This window comes from Procambarus clarkii, chromosome 50 (assembly GCF_040958095.1).
Source record: "Procambarus clarkii isolate CNS0578487 chromosome 50, FALCON_Pclarkii_2.0, whole genome shotgun sequence".
Taxonomy (NCBI): Eukaryota; Metazoa; Arthropoda; class Malacostraca; order Decapoda; family Cambaridae; genus Procambarus; species Procambarus clarkii.
Genome location: NC_091199.1, coordinates 5,873,998 through 5,893,447, shown reverse-complemented (window position 1 = coordinate 5,893,447; position 19,450 = coordinate 5,873,998). Strand labels below are relative to the sequence as shown.

The 19,450-nt window shown below is 57.7% G+C and overlaps 1 protein-coding gene across 5 annotated transcripts in view; it reads right to left on the bottom strand.

Moving 5' to 3' along the window:
- LOC123749573 (calpain-A) overlaps window positions 1-17,892 on the bottom strand; it is a 267,048-nt gene extending 249,156 nt beyond the window's left edge. For 4 of the 5 annotated variants that reach the window (XM_069303393.1, XM_069303394.1, XM_069303395.1 and 1 more), the window contains exon 1: window positions 17,826-17,891. The gene's annotated coding sequence lies outside the window, so the exon portion shown is untranslated. Of the gene's footprint in view, window positions 1-17,825 lie in introns of all 5 variants that reach the window. The other variant, XM_069303392.1, reaches the window with a different exon arrangement.
- Window positions 17,893-19,450: the final 1,558 nt, after the last annotated feature.

Here is a 19,450-nt window from a genome sequence, read left to right as displayed (position 1 = left end):
TGTGTGTGTGTGTGTGTGTGTGTGTACGTACGTACGTACGTACTGCCGCTGTACATCCCCTGGTGATGAATTTATATTTCACTTTCCCTTCCTTCAGAATGAGAGAGTGAATGTGTAGGTCGGCCACACATGACTCATTGAGGCAGACACGGCGTACAGCGGTCACCAACCCCGACCTACATTGACACTTCTCTAAGCTCACTGGACACACCCATTCCGTGTCCACCCATCCCGGACACACCCATCCTGGACACACCCATCCCGTGTCCACCCATCCCACATGGTTAAGGTAGTGACCATTAACGAGCACCAACGCATTAGCAAGACACCATTCGTGCAACAGAGACCCCCGAAGCCCTAATATTGCCCACTTAATCTTTCACTGTGGCCTTCTGTTGACCTTGGTCAATATGTCACCCAACTAGGAGATATCACATACTCCTAATAATAGCTTATGTGTCATTTCCAGACTATGAGGTAACACATAACTTTACATTACCGTGAACCGCCTTGGATACAAGATGCAGGTTCACAAGAGCTTGGGTATGTATCTTCCACTTGATACATTGCCTCAATTAAGGGCGCCGGTAATTGTCTTAGTTTCCGGTGGGTTTATGTATCCTGGCGACATTCAGAAGCTATAATATCCGACATCAGTATCCCGGCCGTCCTCTCCAGCGTCCACAACGTCTTTAAACTGATGTTCTACCTCCCCCGGACTTGACTTAACCCAAGGACCCATCAATAGAAAACGGAACATCACCTCAATTTTGCCATCGCTGTGATTTTGTGTCCATCAGTCTTTGGCCTTTATAGGGCTTTACACGTCAAAATACGACGCACTATTCAAGAGAAAGGGTGTAAGTATCATCGTTTGATTGACTGATAAAGATTAAGCCACCCTAAAGGTGGCACGGGCATGAATTGCCCGTAATATCATCGTTTGCTCGAAACGCTATACGTATTAGTGGCTTTAGGAATTGTATGTACTAGCTCTATCTGTAAATCCAACTTTATGTTTGTAACTCATATTCTATGTATGTACTTTTACCTGAATAAAAATTTTGAATTTGTTTACACATCATCATCATGTTGTACAGTGTCAGTGTCATCGGTCAGCTGAGAAAGGAGAATGCAGACAATGAAGACAATAGTAACACACGCTATTGAAGATGTCCGCAATCTTAGCACGAAAGTAAACAGTGTTGACTGTGTGTTTAGAAAATAACATGAAGATTGGACCACTTTAATATGTTGCTTTGCCAGCACGAGCTTGATCACATCGGCAACACCGCAGTGTGTCAACGCGGTCTTGGGACGGTGAGTGCTAATGTATTCATCATTTATCTCAAAATAGCATCACTCCCTCATCATCAGAACCGTAAAATGACTTCGTTATGTTGACACAGACTTAATCATCATGTTACACTGTTGCAACGTGAACTGCTTTAGAAACAGTTTTAATGAAACTGAATTTGGAAACAGAGAATGATAACTACCTTCCCTAGACGCACTAATGAATGATTGTGATACACAAGTTCACAGTGACTTTAACAGTGATTTTAAGAAGTAGAGAGCCATCAGTGCCTTGTAGACGAGTGCCAAGACATTAGTGAGCACTTTCTAAACTTTAAATAAGCTAGGCTATGTATCCTTCATTACGGAGTACAGAAATGAAGCAACTAAACCCAACAGCAACACAAAGCCAACAGACCAAGAACAACTGCTCAGTGTCCTGACAATGACAGACAACACCTGCATTAATACCTGTATTCCAAGTGAACAAAATATCTGCTCCAGTAGAAACCCTGGTTAGAAGCAGAATCAACACCTTCGCCAAGACTGGGCTGTATTGATAACTATACCCCATAATACTATTTATTTATTTATTTTATTTATATATATACAAGAAGGTACATTGGGATTGTGAGGATACATAGCATAGTAATTACGTTCTTATAACGCCACTAGTACGCGCAGCGTTTCGGGCAGAAACTATGACAAGCTTTAGCTTTGATGTCCAAAGGGATTGGAAAGGATGGGGGAGGTAGAGGGATGGGGAGATGAAATTCAGGAAGAGGATGCGGGTGTAGAGAGTAGTCTATGACAAGGTATACATAGGATTTTGTAAATCAGACGTGAGGATTTACAAACTTAAGTATTCCTGCTGTCTCTATAACACCAACACTGTACAGCCAGACACAGGAACAAGGAGCAACACCACATACTTTTCACGGCTGCTAAACTCAACATCAAAGAAGGGAACAGTGTTAGACAAGAATTAAACATTGAGATTGAGATATATACAAGAGTTGTTACATTCTTGTACAGCCACTAGTACGCGTAGCGTTTCGGGCAAGTCCTTAATCCTATGGTCCCTGGAATACGATCCCCTGCCGCGAAGAATCGTTTTTTCATCCAAGTACACATTTTACTGTTGTGTTAAACAGAGGCTACAGTTAAGGAATTGCGCCCAGTAAATCCTCCCCGGCCAGGATACGAACCCATGACATAGCGCTCGCGGAACGCCAGGCGAGTGTCTTACCACTACACCACGGAGACTGTATAAGTCTGCAGCCATCAAAACACTGCGACACAAACAGATTAAAAGTAAACTCGGCCCTGCTGTCCATCTTGCTAAATTAATAACTCAAATAAAATACAATTCACAACAGCGAGGGCGGGAACATATGAGCATCAATCACCTGGTTTTTGAACAACGGTTTCGTACGCCTGAAGTCAAGAGTCCGAATCTCCTGTGAGCCCAGTGAATGAAGCCTCATAAATATAAACTTTTAGTCTCAAAATCCTTCTTGTCTCGCTTTCACCTGCTACGTTTGTTTTCCTTTACAAACACTGTAACTGTTAAAGATATACCACGGATATATCCGGTATATACACCCTGGTATAGGGTGTATATATATTTAGGTGTACACAGCTTTAGTTGTCGACTATGGTATACGCTCCCCCCCCACTCCCTAGCGGTTGACAGGCCTAAAGCCCACCAGCAAACCAATCTATAAGATTTTGACAAAGGCCTTACAGGGGGAAACGTCATCTCAAAATAAGTTGTAACTTCACCCTGGTGGTGGTGTAGCACTATGTCACCCCCGCACCTTGAGCCGTGTCACTGACCTCACTGTTGCTGGGTGTGAACCACCAGGACCACCACCACATTAACACAGTTCCCCAGGGATATGTACACACCCAGAGATATACCACGCTTCTCTGTGTATTATATATATATATATATATATACACACACATACATACATACATACACAGGTTTTACTTTACTGCAAAGTTATGTTCATGAGTAAAGTGTACTTGAGTGTACCATATGTCAAAGAGAAATGCAAGTCATTAACTTCCTGTTAAGCCCCGTCCACTAAGCCTACAGAAGGCCTAGCTATTTACACCTAACATTCGTACCAATCCCATAGACAGAACACACGTAGCAAGAACATCAAAACTCCTGACCGTGACAACAAAATACCTCCACACTCTCACTCTCGCGCGCTAGGCTGCTGCCACTCACATCTCACTTTCCATTCACCACATATACAAGCCTAATAATTACACGATGCTTCCATTAATGACTAAACTGATAGTTGACGGAGTTATCATCAATATGTACACGCTCAGCGAAGGAAGCAATTTTTCAGAGGAAAGCGGCAAGCCATTACGACTATATAGCATTTGGAAGGGGTCAGGATAAGGATTTAGGATGGGACGGGGGAAAAGGAATGGCGCCCAATCATTTGGATGGTCGGGGATTGAACGCCGACCTGCATGAAGCGAGACGGTGGCTCTACCGTCCAGCCCAAGTGGCTCAGCGAGGGAGGGGAGTATTGACCGACGGGGCGAGCCACGGAGACACTGCGGTAAATTAGCGCCAAACTTTGCCTCAACACATCACTCATCCCACACTAGAAGGTGAAGGGACGACGACGTTTCGACTTGAGAATGGTCCAGGACGGACCGAAACGTCGTCGTCCCTTCACCTTCTAGTGTGTGGTCTGGTCAACATACTTCAGCCACGTTATTGTGACTCCTCGCCTGCACATCACTCAGCCCCTCAACACAGCACTAGTGACAACACAGGATGCACTATTTAAGCTCTTTACACGATTAATCCTCATACAAATATTTATTGTACAATAAAATATCAATATTCTCATCTGCATAAATCATACGACGGCAATGAGAGACAGACATGGAAATAGACAGGAACATAAAAGACAGACCTCGATCAACCCGTCATAATAAAGCGTCGTATTTTGAGGCATGCATACATACTGTTCCGTTTTCTGTTTTGGGTAAGGTAAGGTTGGGTCCTCTGATAGGTTAGGATATGGGCATTTTAGTACGGCAGTTTCTTGACGCTGGGAAACCTTAGGCCGGGGGACGGGCTGCATACACAGACTTGACCCACTGACATACTGACAGACAGATTCACAACCTGTCTGAATCTTTCAGACACTTTGTTTCCACTTTCCAAGGGTAATTTTGGTACATGTAATAACACTGAAGCGTGTTGTGGTCACCAGCCTGGATAATTTACCTGTAGCCTATTTCCAGAAGTCTTCTGTCGCAACCCGCCCCGGAAGCAAGACTTTTCTTGTGATACACTGATCGATATGGCTGTTGTTTCCAGCGCCTCAAACCCCCCGCATAACGTAGACTTAAGAATATATGAGGAGTGAAAACAGAAGTAGGCTTATATAGTCCATGAAAGATTGTAACTTGTAGTCAAGCAAACTCAAGACTTATTTTATATATGTATTACACATACACAGTATTTAACAACCCAGCAATCTCTATATCTGGTAATCTGTTTCAATTTAGTATTAATATCCCCCATTTATACCCCTTTTATACATTTAGTTTCTCATTCTTCGTTTTAAAGACACAGGCTAGGCCCTTCAGGTCAATGGAATAAGAGAATTTCTGGAATGAATTAAAGAAAACGGGTAACAAAAGAATCAACGGAATCTGCTTTATCTTGAGAGTTCCTGAAGGAGGAGGAGGAGGCGCGGCCAGATCCCGAGTGAGGCGCCGCTCTACCTATTATTAGCCTACAGGAAATGCCTTCTGTCTTCTCTAACTTAAAGGTGGCAGGGGGGGGGTGTACACGAGGGTGCTGGGTGTACACGAGGGGAGCGAGGGTAGTGGGTGTACACGAGGGTGGTGGGTGTACACGAGGGGGGCGAGGGTGGTGGGTGTACACGAGGGGAGCGAGGGTAGTCGGTGTACACGAGGGTGGTGGGTGTACACGAGGGGGGCGAGGGTGGTGGGTGTACACGAGGGGAGCGAGGGTGGAGGGTGTACACGAGGGGAGCGAGGGTGGTAGGTGTACACGAGGGGAGCGAGGGTGGAGGGTGTACACGAGGGGGGCGAGGGTGGAGGGTGTACACGAGGGGAGCGAGGGTGGAGGGTGTACACGAGGGGAGCGAGGGTGGAGGGTGTACACGAGGGGAGCGAGGGTGGAGGGTGTACATGAGGGGAGCGAGGGTGGAGGGTGTACACGAAGGGAGCGAGGGTGGAGGGTGTACACGAGGGGAGCGAGGGTGGTGGGTGTACACGAGGGGAGCGAGGGTGGTGGGTGTACACGAGGGGAGCGAGGGTGGTGTACACGAGGGTGGTGGGTGTACACGAGGGGAGCGAGGGTGGTGGGTGTACACGAGGGAAGCGAGGGCGGTGAGTGTACACGAGGGAAGCGAGGGCGGTGAGTGTACACGAGGGAAGCGAGGGTGGAGGGTGTACACGAGGGGAGCGAGGGTGGAGGGTGTACACGAGGGGAGCGAGGGTGGTGGGTGTACACGAGGGGAGCGAGGGTGGTGGGTGTACACGAAGGAAGCGAGGGTGGAGGGTGTACACGAGGGGAGCGAAGGTGGGTGTACACGAGGGGAGCGAGGGTGGAGGGTGTACACGAGGGTGGAGGTTGTACACGAGGGGAGCGAGGGTGGAGGGTGTACACGAGGGGAGCGAGGGTGGAGGGTGTACACGAGGGGAGCGAGGGTGGTGGGTGTACACGAGGGGAGCGAGGGTGGAGGGTGTACACGAGGGTGGTGGGTGTACACGAGGGGAGCGAGGGTGGGTGTACACGAGGGGAGCGAGGGTGGAGGGTGTACACGAGGGGAGCGAGGGTGGAGGGTGTACACGAGGGGAGCGAGGGTGGAGGGTGTACACGAGGGTAGAGGGTGTACACGAGGGGAGCGAGGGTGGTGGGTGTACACGAGGGGAGCGAGGGTGGAGGGTGTACACGAGGGGAGCGAGGGTGGTGGGTGTACACGAGGGGAGCGAGGGTGGGTGTACACGAGGGGAGCGAGGGTGGAGGATGTACACGAGGGGAGCGAGGGTGGAGGGTGTACACGAGGGTAGAGGGTGTACACGAGGGGAGCGAGGGTGGTGGGTGTACACGAGGGGAGCGAGGGTGGAGGGTGTACACGAGGGGAGCGAGGGTGGAAGGTGTACACGAGAGGGGAGCGAGGGTGGAGGGTGTACACGAGGGGAGCGAGGGTGGTGGGTGTACACGAGGGAAGCGAGGGTGGAGGGTGTACACGAGGGGAGCGAAGGTGGGTGTACACGAGGGGAGCGAGGGTGGAGGGTGTACACGAGGGTGGAGGGTGTACACGAGGGGAGCGAGGGTGGTGGGTGTACACGAGGGGAGCGAGGGTGGAGGGTGTACACGAGGGTGGTGGGTGTACACGAGGGGAGCGAGGGTGGGTGTACACGAGGGGAGCGAGGGTGGGTGTACACGAGGGGAGCGAGAGTGGAGGGTGTACACGAGGGGAGCGAGGGTGGGTGTACACGAGGGGAGCGAGGGTGGAGGGAGTACACGAGGGGAGCGAAGGTGGGTGTACACGAGGGGAGCGAGGGTGGAGGGTGTACACGAGGGGAGCGAGGGTGGAGGGTGTACACGAGGGGAGCGAGGGTGGAGGGTGTACACGAGGGTGGTGGGTGTACACGAGGGGAGCGAGGGTGGGTGTACACGAGGGGAGCGAGGGTGGAGGGTGTACACGAGGGGAGCGAGGGTGGAGGGTGTACACGAGGGGAGCGAGGGTGGGTGTACACGAGGGGAGCGAGGGTGGAGGGTGTACACGAGGGTAGAGGGTGTACACGAGGGGAGCGAGGGTGGTGGGTGTACGAGGGGAGCGAGGGTGGAGGGTGTACACGAGGGGAGCGAGGGTGGTGGGTGTACACGAGGGGAGCGAAGGTGGGTGTACACGAGGGGAGCGAGGGTGGAGGGTGTACACGAGGGGAGCGAGGGTGGAGCGTGTACACGAGGGTGGAGGGTGTACACGAGGGGAGCGAGGGTGGAGGGTGTACACGAGGGGAGCGAGGGTGGTGGGTGTACACGAGGGGAGCGAGGGTGGGTGTACACGAGGGGAGCGAGGGTGGAGGATGTACACGAGGGGAGCGAGGGTGGAGGGTGTACACGAGGGTAGAGGGTGTACACGAGGGTGGTGGGTGTACACGAGGGGAGCGAGGGTGGAGGGTGTACACGAGGGGAGCGAGGGTGGAGGGTGTACACGAGGGGAGCGAGGGTGGAGGGTGTACACGAGGGGAGAGAGGGAGGAGGGTGTACACGAGGGGAGCGAGGGTGGAGGGTGTACACGAGGGGAGCGAGGGTGGAGGGTGTACACGAGGGGAGCGAGGGTGGTGGGTGTACACGAGGGGAGCGAGGGTGGTGGGTGTACACGAGGGGAGCGAGGGTCGAGGGTGTACACGAGGGGAGCGAGGGTGTACACGAGGGGAGCGAGGGTGTACACGAGGGGAGCGAGGGTGTACACGAGGGGAGCGAGGGTGTACACGAGGGTAGAGGGTGTACACGAGGGTGGTGGGTGTACACGAGGGGAGCGAGGGTGGAGGGTGTACACGAGGGGAGCGAGGGTGGAGGGTGTACACGAGGGGAGCGAGGGTGGAGGGTGTACACGAGGGGAGCGAGGGTGGAGGGTGTACACGAGGGGAGCGAGGGTGGAGGGTGTACACGAGGGGAGCGAGGGTGGACACGAGGGGAGCGAGGGTGGAGGGTGTACACGAGGGGAGCGAGGGTGGAGGGTAATTTTTTTTTAAATTTTGCCCCGAGGGGCGAGTTTATTGGGCAAGGGTGGAGGGTGTACACGAGGGGAGCGAGGGTGGAGGGTGTACACGAGGGCAGCGAGGGTGGAGGGTGTACACGAGGGCAGCGAGGGTGGAGGGTGTACACGAGGGGAGCGAGGGTGGAGGGTGTACACGAGGGGAGCGAGGGTGGTGGGTGTACACGAGGGGAGCGAGGGTGGTGGGTGTACACGAAGGAAGCGAGGGTGGAGGGTGTACACGAGGGGAGCGAAGGTGGGTGTACACGAGGGGAGCGAGGGTGGAGGGTGTACACGAGGGTGGAGGTTGTACACGAGGGGAGCGAGGGTGGAGGGTGTACACGAGGGGAGCGAGGGTGGAGGGTGTACACGAGGGGAGCGAGGGTGGTGGGTGTACACGAGGGGAGCGAGGGTGGAGGGTGTACACGAGGGTGGTGGGTGTACACGAGGGGAGCGAGGGTGGGTGTACACGAGGGGAGCGAGGGTGGAGGGTGTACACGAGGGGAGCGAGGGTGGAGGGTGTACACGAGGGGAGCGAGGGTGGAGGGTGTACACGAGGGTAGAGGGTGTACACGAGGGGAGCGAGGGTGGTGGGTGTACACGAGGGGAGCGAGGGTGGAGGGTGTACACGAGGGGAGCGAGGGTGGTGGGTGTACACGAGGGGAGCGAGGGTGGGTGTACACGAGGGGAGCGAGGGTGGAGGATGTACACGAGGGGAGCGAGGGTGGAGGGTGTACACGAGGGTAGAGGGTGTACACGAGGGGAGCGAGGGTGGTGGGTGTACACGAGGGGAGCGAGGGTGGAGGGTGTACACGAGGGGAGCGAGGGTGGAAGGTGTACACGAGAGGGGAGCGAGGGTGGAGGGTGTACACGAGGGGAGCGAGGGTGGTGGGTGTACACGAGGGAAGCGAGGGTGGAGGGTGTACACGAGGGGAGCGAAGGTGGGTGTACACGAGGGGAGCGAGGGTGGAGGGTGTACACGAGGGTGGAGGGTGTACACGAGGGGAGCGAGGGTGGTGGGTGTACACGAGGGGAGCGAGGGTGGAGGGTGTACACGAGGGTGGTGGGTGTACACGAGGGGAGCGAGGGTGGGTGTACACGAGGGGAGCGAGGGTGGGTGTACACGAGGGGAGCGAGAGTGGAGGGTGTACACGAGGGGAGCGAGGGTGGGTGTACACGAGGGGAGCGAGGGTGGAGGGAGTACACGAGGGGAGCGAAGGTGGGTGTACACGAGGGGAGCGAGGGTGGAGGGTGTACACGAGGGGAGCGAGGGTGGAGGGTGTACACGAGGGGAGCGAGGGTGGAGGGTGTACACGAGGGTGGTGGGTGTACACGAGGGGAGCGAGGGTGGGTGTACACGAGGGGAGCGAGGGTGGAGGGTGTACACGAGGGGAGCGAGGGTGGAGGGTGTACACGAGGGGAGCGAGGGTGGGTGTACACGAGGGGAGCGAGGGTGGAGGGTGTACACGAGGGTAGAGGGTGTACACGAGGGGAGCGAGGGTGGTGGGTGTACGAGGGGAGCGAGGGTGGAGGGTGTACACGAGGGGAGCGAGGGTGGTGGGTGTACACGAGGGGAGCGAAGGTGGGTGTACACGAGGGGAGGCGAGGGTGGAGGGTGTACACGAGGGGAGCGAGGGTGGAGCGTGTACACGAGGGTGGAGGGTGTACACGAGGGGAGCGAGGGTGGAGGGTGTACACGAGGGGAGCGAGGGTGGTGGGTGTACACGAGGGGAGCGAGGGTGGGTGTACACGAGGGGAGCGAGGGTGGAGGATGTACACGAGGGGAGCGAGGGTGGAGGGTGTACACGAGGGTAGAGGGTGTACACGAGGGTGGTGGGTGTACACGAGGGGAGCGAGGGTGGAGGGTGTACACGAGGGGAGCGAGGGTGGAGGGTGTACACGAGGGGAGCGAGGGTGGAGGGTGTACACGAGGGGAGCGAGGGAGGAGGGTGTACACGAGGGGAGCGAGGGTGGAGGGTGTACACGAGGGGAGCGAGGGTGGAGGGTGTACACGAGGGGAGCGAGGGTGGTGGGTGTACACGAGGGGAGCGAGGGTGGTGGGTGTACACGAGGGGAGCGAGGGTCGAGGGTGTACACGAGGGGAGCGAGGGTGTACACGAGGGGAGCGAGGTGTACACGAGGGGAGCGAGGGTGTACACGAGGGGAGCGAGGGTGTACACGAGGGTAGAGGGTGTACACGAGGGTGGTGGGTGTACACGAGGGGAGCGAGGGTGGAGGGTGTACACGAGGGGAGCGAGGGTGGAGGGTGTACACGAGGGGAGCGAGGGTGGAGGGTGTACACGAGGGTAGAGGGTGTACACGAGGGGAGCGAGGGTGGTGGGTGTACACGAGGGGAGCGAGGGTGGAGGGTGTACACGAGGGGAGCGAGGGTGGTGGGTGTACACGAGGGGAGGCGAGGGTGGGTGTACACGAGGGGAGCGAGGGTGGAGGATGTACACGAGGGGAGCGAGGGTGGAGGGTGTACACGAGGGTAGAGGGTGTACACGAGGGGAGCGAGGGTGGTGGGTGTACACGAGGGGAAGCGAGGGTGGAGGGGTGTACACGAGGGGAGCGAGGGTGGAAGGTGTACACGAGAGGGAGCGAGGGTGGAGGGTGTACACGAGGGGAGCGAGGGTGGTGGGTGTACACGAGGGAAGCGAGGGTGGAGGGTGTACACGAGGGGAGCGAAGGTGGGTGTACACGAGGGGAGCGAGGGTGGAGGGTGTACACGAGGGTGGAGGGTGTACACGAGGGGAGCGAGGGTGGTGGGTGTACAACGAGGGGAGCGAGGGTGGAGGGGTGTACACGAGGGGAGCGAGGGTGGAGGGTGTACACGAGGGTAGAGGGTGTACACGAGGGGAGCGAGGGTGGTGGGTGTACACGAGGGGAGCGAGGGTGGAGGGTGTACACGAGGGGAGCGAGGGTGGTGGGTGTACACGAGGGGAGCGAGGGTGGGTGTACACGAGGGGAGCGAGGGTGGAGGATGTACACGAGGGGAGCGAGGGTGGAGGGTGTACACGAGGGTAGAGGGTGTACACGAGGGGAGCGAGGGTGGTGGGTGTACACGAGGGGAGCGAGGGTGGAGGGTGTACACGAGGGGAGCGAGGGTGGAAGGTGTACACGAGAGGGGAGCGAGGGTGGAGGGTGTACACGAGGGGAGCGAGGGTGGTGGGTGTACACGAGGGAAGCGAGGGTGGAGGGTGTACACGAGGGGAGCGAAGGTGGGTGTACACGAGGGGAGCGAGGGTGGAGGGTGTACACGAGGGTGGAGGGTGTACACGAGGGGAGCGAGGGTGGTGGGTGTACACGAGGGGAGCGAGGGTGGAGGGTGTACACGAGGGTGGTGGGTGTACACGAGGGGAGCGAGGGTGGGTGTACACGAGGGGAGCGAGGGTGGGTGTACACGAGGGGAGCGAGAGTGGAGGGTGTACACGAGGGGAGCGAGGGTGGGTGTACACGAGGGGAGCGAGGGTGGAGGGAGTACACGAGGGGAGCGAAGGTGGGTGTACACGAGGGGAGCGAGGGTGGAGGGTGTACACGAGGGGAGCGAGGGTGGAGGGTGTACACGAGGGGAGCGAGGGTGGAGGGTGTACACGAGGGTGGTGGGTGTACACGAGGGGAGCGAGGGTGGGTGTACACGAGGGGAGCGAGGGTGGAGGGTGTACACGAGGGGAGCGAGGGTGGAGGGTGTACACGAGGGGAGCGAGGGTGGGTGTACACGAGGGGAGCGAGGGTGGAGGGTGTACACGAGGGTAGAGGGTGTACACGAGGGGAGCGAGGGTGGTGGGTGTACGAGGGGAGCGAGGGTGGAGGGTGTACACGAGGGGAGCGAGGGTGGTGGGTGTACACGAGGGGAGCGAAGGTGGGTGTACACGAGGGGAGCGAGGGTGGAGGGTGTACACGAGGGGAGCGAGGGTGGAGCGTGTACACGAGGGTGGAGGGTGGTACACGAGGGGAGCGAGGGTGGAGGGTGTACACGAGGGGAGCGAGGGTGGTGGGTGTACACGAGGGGAGCGAGGGTGGGTGTACACGAGGGGAGCGAGGGTGGAGGATGTACACGAGGGGAGCGAGGGTGGAGGGTGTACACGAGGGTAGAGGGTGTACACGAGGGTGGTGGGTGTACACGAGGGGAGCGAGGGTGGAGGGTGTACACGAGGGGAGCGAGGGTGGAGGGTGTACACGAGGGGAGCGAGGGTGGAGGGTGTACACGAGGGGAGAGAGGGAGGAGGGTGTACACGAGGGGAGCGAGGGTGGAGGGTGTACACGAGGGGAGCGAGGGTGGAGGGTGTACACGAGGGGAGCGAGGGTGGTGGGTGTACACGAGGGGAGCGAGGGTGGTGGGTGTACACGAGGGGAGCGAGGGTCGAGGGTGTACACGAGGGGAGCGAGGGTGTACACGAGGGGAGCGAGGGTGTACACGAGGGGAGCGAGGGTGTACACGAGGGGAGCGAGGGTGTACACGAGGGTAGAGGGTGTACACGAGGGTGGTGGGTGTACACGAGGGGAGCGAGGGTGGAGGGTGTACACGAGGGGAGCGAGGGTGGAGGGTGTACACGAGGGGAGCGAGGGTGGAGGGTGTACACGAGGGGAGCGAGGGTGGAGGGTGTACACGAGGGGAGCGAGGGTGGAGGGTGTACACGAGGGGAGCGAGGGTGGACACGAGGGGAGCGAGGGTGGAGGGTGTACACGAGGGGAGCGAGGGTGGAGGGTAATTTTTTTTTAAATTTTGCCCCGAGGGGCGAGTTTATTGGGCAAGGGTGGAGGGTGTACACGAGGGGAGCGAGGGTGGAGGGTGTACACGAGGGCAGCGAGGGTGGAGGGTGTACACGAGGGCAGCGAGGGTGGAGGGTGTACACGAGGGGAGCGAGGGTGGAGGGTGTACACGAGGGGAGCGAGGGTGGTGGGTGTACACGAGGGGAGCGAGGGTGGTGGGTGTACACGAGGGGAGCGAGGGTGGTGTACACGAGGGTGGTGGGTGTACACGAGGGGAGCGAGGGTGGTGGGTGTACACGAGGGAAGCGAGGGCGGTGAGTGTACACGAGGGAAGCGAGGGCGGTGAGTGTACACGAGGGAAGCGAGGGTGGAGGGTGTACACGAGGGGAGCGAGGGTGGAGGGTGTACACGAGGGGAGCGAGGGTGGTGGGTGTACACGAGGGGAGCGAGGGTGGTGGGTGTACACGAAGGAAGCGAGGGTGGAGGGTGTACACGAGGGGAGGGAAGGTGGGTGTACACGAGGGGAGCGAGGGTGGAGGGTGTACACGAGGGTGGAGGTTGTACACGAGGGGAGCGAGGGTGGAGGGTGTACACGAGGGGAGCGAGGGTGGAGGGTGTACACGAGGGGAGCGAGGGTGGTGGGTGTACACGAGGGGAGCGAGGGTGGAGGGTGTACACGAGGGTGGTGGGTGTACACGAGGGGAGCGAGGGTGGGTGTACACGAGGGGAGCGAGGGTGGAGGGTGTACACGAGGGGAGCGAGGGTGGAGGGTGTACACGAGGGGAGCGAGGGTGGAGGGTGTACACGAGGGTAGAGGGTGTACACGAGGGGAGCGAGGGTGGTGGGTGTACACGAGGGGAGCGAGGGTGGAGGGTGTACACGAGGGGAGCGAGGGTGGTGGGTGTACACGAGGGGAGCGAGGGTGGGTGTACACGAGGGGAGCGAGGGTGGAGGATGTACACGAGGGGAGCGAGGGTGGAGGGTGTACACGAGGGTAGAGGGTGTGCACGAGGGGAGCGAGGGTGGTGGGTGTACACGAGGGGAGCGAGGGTGGAGGGTGTACACGAGGGGAGCGAGGGTGGAAGGTGTACACGAGAGGGGAGCGAGGGTGGAGGGTGTACACGAGGGGAGCGAGGGTGGTGGGTGTACACGAGGGAAGCGAGGGTGGAGGGTGTACACGAGGGGAGCGAAGGTGGGTGTACACGAGGGGAGCGAGGGTGGAGGGTGTACACGAGGGTGGAGGGTGTACACGAGGGGAGCGAGGGTGGTGGGTGTACACGAGGGGAGCGAGGGTGGAGGGTGTACACGAGGGTGGTGGGTGTACACGAGGGGAGCGAGGGTGGGTGTACACGAGGGGAGCGAGGGTGGGTGTACACGAGGGGAGGCGAGAGTGGAGGGTGTACACGAGGGGAGCGAGGGTGGGTGTACACGAGGGGAGCGAGGGTGGAGGGAGTACACGAGGGGAGCGAAGGTGGGTGTACACGAGGGGAGCGAGGGTGGAGGGTGTACACGAGGGGAGCGAGGGTGGAGGGTGTACACGAGGGGAGCGAGGGTAGAGGGTGTACACGAGGGTGGTGGGTGTACACGAGGGGAGCGAGGGTGGGTGTACACGAGGGGAGCGAGGGTGGAGGGTGTACACGAGGGGAGCGAGGGTGGAGGGTGTACACGAGGGGAGCGAGGGTGGGTGTACACGAGGGGAGCGAGGGTGGAGGGTGTACACGAGGGTAGAGGGTGTACACGAGGGGAGCGAGGGTGGTGGGTGTACGAGGGGAGCGAGGGTGGAGGGTGTACACGAGGGGAGCGAGGGTGGTGGGTGTACACGAGGGGAGCGAAGGTGGGTGTACACGAGGGGAGCGAGGGTGGAGGGTGTACACGAGGGGAGCGAGGGTGGAGCGTGTACACGAGGGTGGAGGGTGTACACGAGGGGAGCGAGGGTGGAGGGTGTACACGAGGGGAGCGAGGGTGGTGGGTGTACACGAGGGGAGCGAGGGTGGGTGTACACGAGGGGAGCGAGGGTGGAGGATGTACACGAGGGGAGCGAGGGTGGAGGGTGTACACGAGGGTAGAGGGTGTACACGAGGGTGGTGGGTGTACACGAGGGGAGCGAGGGTGGAGGGTGTACACGAGGGGAGCGAGGGTGGAGGGTGTACACGAGGGGAGCGAGGGTGGAGGGTGTACACGAGGGGAGAGAGGGAGGAGGGTGTACACGAGGGGAGCGAGGGTGGAGGGTGTACACGAGGGGAGCGAGGGTGGAGGGTGTACACGAGGGGAGCGAGGGTGGTGGGTGTACACGAGGGGAGCGAGGGTGGTGGGTGTACACGAGGGGAGCGAGGGTCGAGGGTGTACACGAGGGGAGCGAGGGTGTACACGAGGGGAGCGAGGGTGTACACGAGGGGAGCGAGGGTGTACACGAGGGGAGCGAGGGTGTACACGAGGGTAGAGGGTGTACACGAGGGGAGCGAGGGTGGAGGGTGTACACGAGGGGAGCGAGGGTGGAGGGTGTACACGAGGGGAGCGAGGGTGGAGGGTGTACACGAGGGGAGCGAGGGTGGAGGGTGTACACGAGGGGAGCGAGGGTGGAGGGTGTACACGAGGGGAGCGAGGGTGGACACGAGGGGAGCGAGGGTGGAGGGTGTACACGAGGGGAGCGAGGGTGGAGGGTAATTTTTTTTTAAATTTTGCCCCGAGGGGCGAGTTTATTGGGCAAGGGTGGAGGGTGTACACGAGGGGAGCGAGGGTGGAGGGTGTACACGAGGGCAGCGAGGGTGGAGGGTGTACACGAGGGCAGCGAGGGTGGAGGGTGTACACGAGGGGAGCGAGGGTGGAGGGTGTACACGAGGGGAGCGAGGGTGGAGGGTGTACACGAGGGGAGCGAGGGAGGAGGGTGTACACGAGGGGAGCGAGGGTGGAGGGTGTACACGAGGGGAGCGAGGGTGGTGGGTGTACACGAGGGGAGCGAGGGTGGTGGGTGTACACGAGGGGAGCGAGGGTGTACACGAGGGGAGCGAGGGTGTACACGAGGGGAGCGAGGGTGTACACGAGGGGAGCGAGGGTGTACACGAGGGGAGCGAGGGTGTACACGAGGGGAGCGAGGGTGTACACGAGGGTGGAGGGTGTACACGAGGGGAGCGAGGGTGGAGGGTGTACACGAGGGGAGCGAGGGTGGAGGGTGTACACGAGGGGAGCGAGGGTGGAGGGTGTACACGAGGGGAGCGAGGGTGGACATGAGGGGAGCGAGGGTGGAGGGTGTACACGAGGGGAGCGAGGGTGGAGGGTAAATTTTTTTTAAATTTTGCCCCGAGGGGCGAGTTTATTGGGCAAGGGTGGAGGGTGTACACGAGGGGAGCGAGGGTGGAGGGTGTACACGAGGGGAGCGAGGGTGATGGGTGTACACGAGGGGAGCGAGGGTGGTGGGTGTACACGAGGGCAGCGAGGGTGGAGGGTGTACACGAGGGGAGCGAGGGTGGAGGGTGTACACGAGGGGAGCGAGGGTGGAGGGTGTACACGAGGGCAGCGAGGGTGGAGGGTGTACACGAGGGGAGCGAGGGTGGAGGGTGTACACGAGGGGAGCGAGGGTGGAGGGTGTACACGAGGGCAGCGAGGGTGGAGGGTGTACACGAGGGCAGCGAGGGTGGAGGGTGTACACGAGGGGAGCGAGGGTGGAGGGTGTACACGAGGGGAGCGAGGGTGATGGGTGTACACGAGGGGAGCGAGGGTGATGGGTGTACACGAGGGGAGCGAGGGTGATGGGTGTACACGAGGGGAGCGAGGGTGATGGGTGTACACGAGGGGAGCGAGGGTGATGGGTGTACACGAGGGGAGCGAGGGTGATGGGTGTACACGAGGGGAGCGAGGGTGATGGGTGTACACGAGGGGAGCGAGGGTGGTGGGTGTACACGAGGGGAGCGAGGGTGGTGGGTGTACACGAGGGGAGCGAGGGTGGTGGGTGTACACGAGGGGAGCGAGGGTGATGGGTGTACACGAGGGGAGCGAGGGTGATGGGTGTACACGAGGGGAGCGAGGGTGATGGATGTACACGAGGGGAGCGAGGGTGATGGGTGTACACGAGGGGAGCGAGGGTGATGGGTGTACACGAGGGGAGCGAGGGTGATGGGTGTACACGAGGGGAGCGAGGGTGGTGGGTGTACACGAGGGGAGCGAGGGTGATGGGTGTACACGAGGGGAGCGAGGGTGATGGGTGTACACGAGGGGAGCGAGGGTGATGGGTGTACACGAGGGGAGCGAGGGTGGTGGGTGTACACGAGGGGAGCGAGGGTGATGGGTGTACACGAGGGGAGCGAGGGTGGTGGGTGTACACGAGGGGAGCGAGGGTGATGGGTGTACACGAGGGGAGCGAGGGTGATGGGTGTACACGAGGGGAGCGAGGGTGGTGGGTGTACACGAGGGGAGCGAGGGTGATGGGTGTACACGAGGGGAGCGAGGGTGATGGGTGTACACGAGGGGAGCGAGGGTGATGGGTGTACACGAGGGGAGCGAGGGTGATGGGTGTACACGAGGGGAGCGAGGGTGATGGGTGTACACGAGGGGAGCGAGGGTGATGGGTGTACACGAGGGGAGCGAGGTTGCTAGGGTACACAGACGTCTCCCCCCCCCCCCCCCCCCAAGTTTCCAGCTCCGTACTTGAGACAAATATAAAACAATCCTCCAGTCTACTGAACTCATGACGTACGCATCTTAGAACACATCTTTCCTTGGTAGTGTGAAGACACTACGGGGAGACTCCAGATGCTGGCAGTAAGACAATCAGTGGAGGAGACATCTTGAGATAGCAAGCGGGTGATCCAGGTAATAATGGAAGACTGCCTCACTATGCTCCAGAATCCAGGAAGTTCCACACTATACCAGCCTGGAAACATCATCCATTTTTAATGCCTCACGCACCCTTGTCAGTCTCTATTTCCATCAACACGGCATTTTTCGCGGGCTCTCGGTCAGTTTGACATCATTGTTATGGTCAAAATATTGTTTTCATTGTAGTAAATGTCACAGATATATGTATGATGTACGCACTAAGTTCCCACACAACCAGCACAGCTGAGGTGGCCGGCCTGACTGGGCGGTGACGTCACACTATTACCACCACCCACCTGCTCTTCCCACACTCCTAACAACCTTTGACACATTAGAAGAATTGTATATACATTAACACTATCACATAAAATGTCTTACAAATTCCCCCCCTGCGTGTAAATCTGTTTATGTAAGGATTTTTGTTAAGAAACGTCTATTTTCTCGAGGTTGAAGCCTCTGGCAATACTGCAGTCGCCATGTGGGCGCGTCACGATTTTCTCGCCAAGTGTAGATGTCTCGCCACGACGACTTCGCCGGAGACTAATGCATCTTGCATCACAACCTACAATATACCTCAGGCACCAACTCCCATATAACCTCCTTCAGTAGCACTCAACCATCACACTTACCCCCATATTTCAATAAAAATACATACAACATTGAACTTTAAAGGGTTTCAATACAAAACAAATCCGATATGACAATAGTTTAAACGGTATTAAGATAAATATACCTTACAATGTGCACTGGGGATAAGGTCAAGACAAGAAGGGGCAAGAAGATAGTGTGTGAATGGCTCCACCGCCACGCTACACACAGGTGCTAACACACACCAGTCAACATTACTGATGCATGGCCCCGCCCTGCTCTCTCTGGCCGCCGCTACACACCTTCACTGACACAATAAATATGGGGAGGGCGATGAATGGCTAATACTGTGGTCTTCTGCTGCCAAGGGCAGAGGGGAAGTGCGAGGAGAGCGAGACATACACACAGATACAGAAAGAGATACAGAGAGATATGGAGAGAGATACAGAGACACACAGATAGACAGAGACAGACAGGCAGACAGAGACAGACAGGCAGACAGAGACAGAGAGATGAGTACCAAGGCCAACACCACCATAACTGGAACAAGCCATCATCAGTAACCAACACAACTACGCCTCACATAACCAACAGAGGACCAACTTACAACCTCCCAACATAATTAGGCTTCAAACCTAAACCCAGAACTCTGATCTCTCAACCAGATAATTATAACATCATCACTTGCAAGTGAATTAAACCATCGCATATGAAAATAAGCATGTGCTGGCTAACCTCATTATCAATACAAACTGGAACATAATTCTCTCCCTTGCTACATACGCTTAATATCTTTCCTTGTCATAACTTGTAAAACAAGTTATTTACTCTATGTGTAAGCTGGCAAGCGCTCTCGCAGAACAAGGGCGTATCCGGCTTGTGTAAGATTGTGTAGCATAGGCTTTGCTTGCGACTAACAACAAAAAACTATTAATTACTCAAAAAAATGAATTTACAAAGCTTTTCACGACGTGGAAATAAAAATTTTTGTTCAGTAACGTCTGTTTCCATGAATATTTAAAAAAAATTCCCATTGTCAATAGTAGTAAGCCTGTAATTAAGCTTGTTAGCCTTATCAAAGCTTAACAACCTTACTAACAGTAACGGGAAGCTTGTTACGCTTATCTAAGTCCACCCCCCCCCCCCCCACCCTTTCGCAAGGTCAACAAATCATATTTCTCCAAGATGCATGTCATCACAGTCCACTAACTCCCAGGTATCTATATATACTGTTGCAACCCGTTCTCGCAAATTCG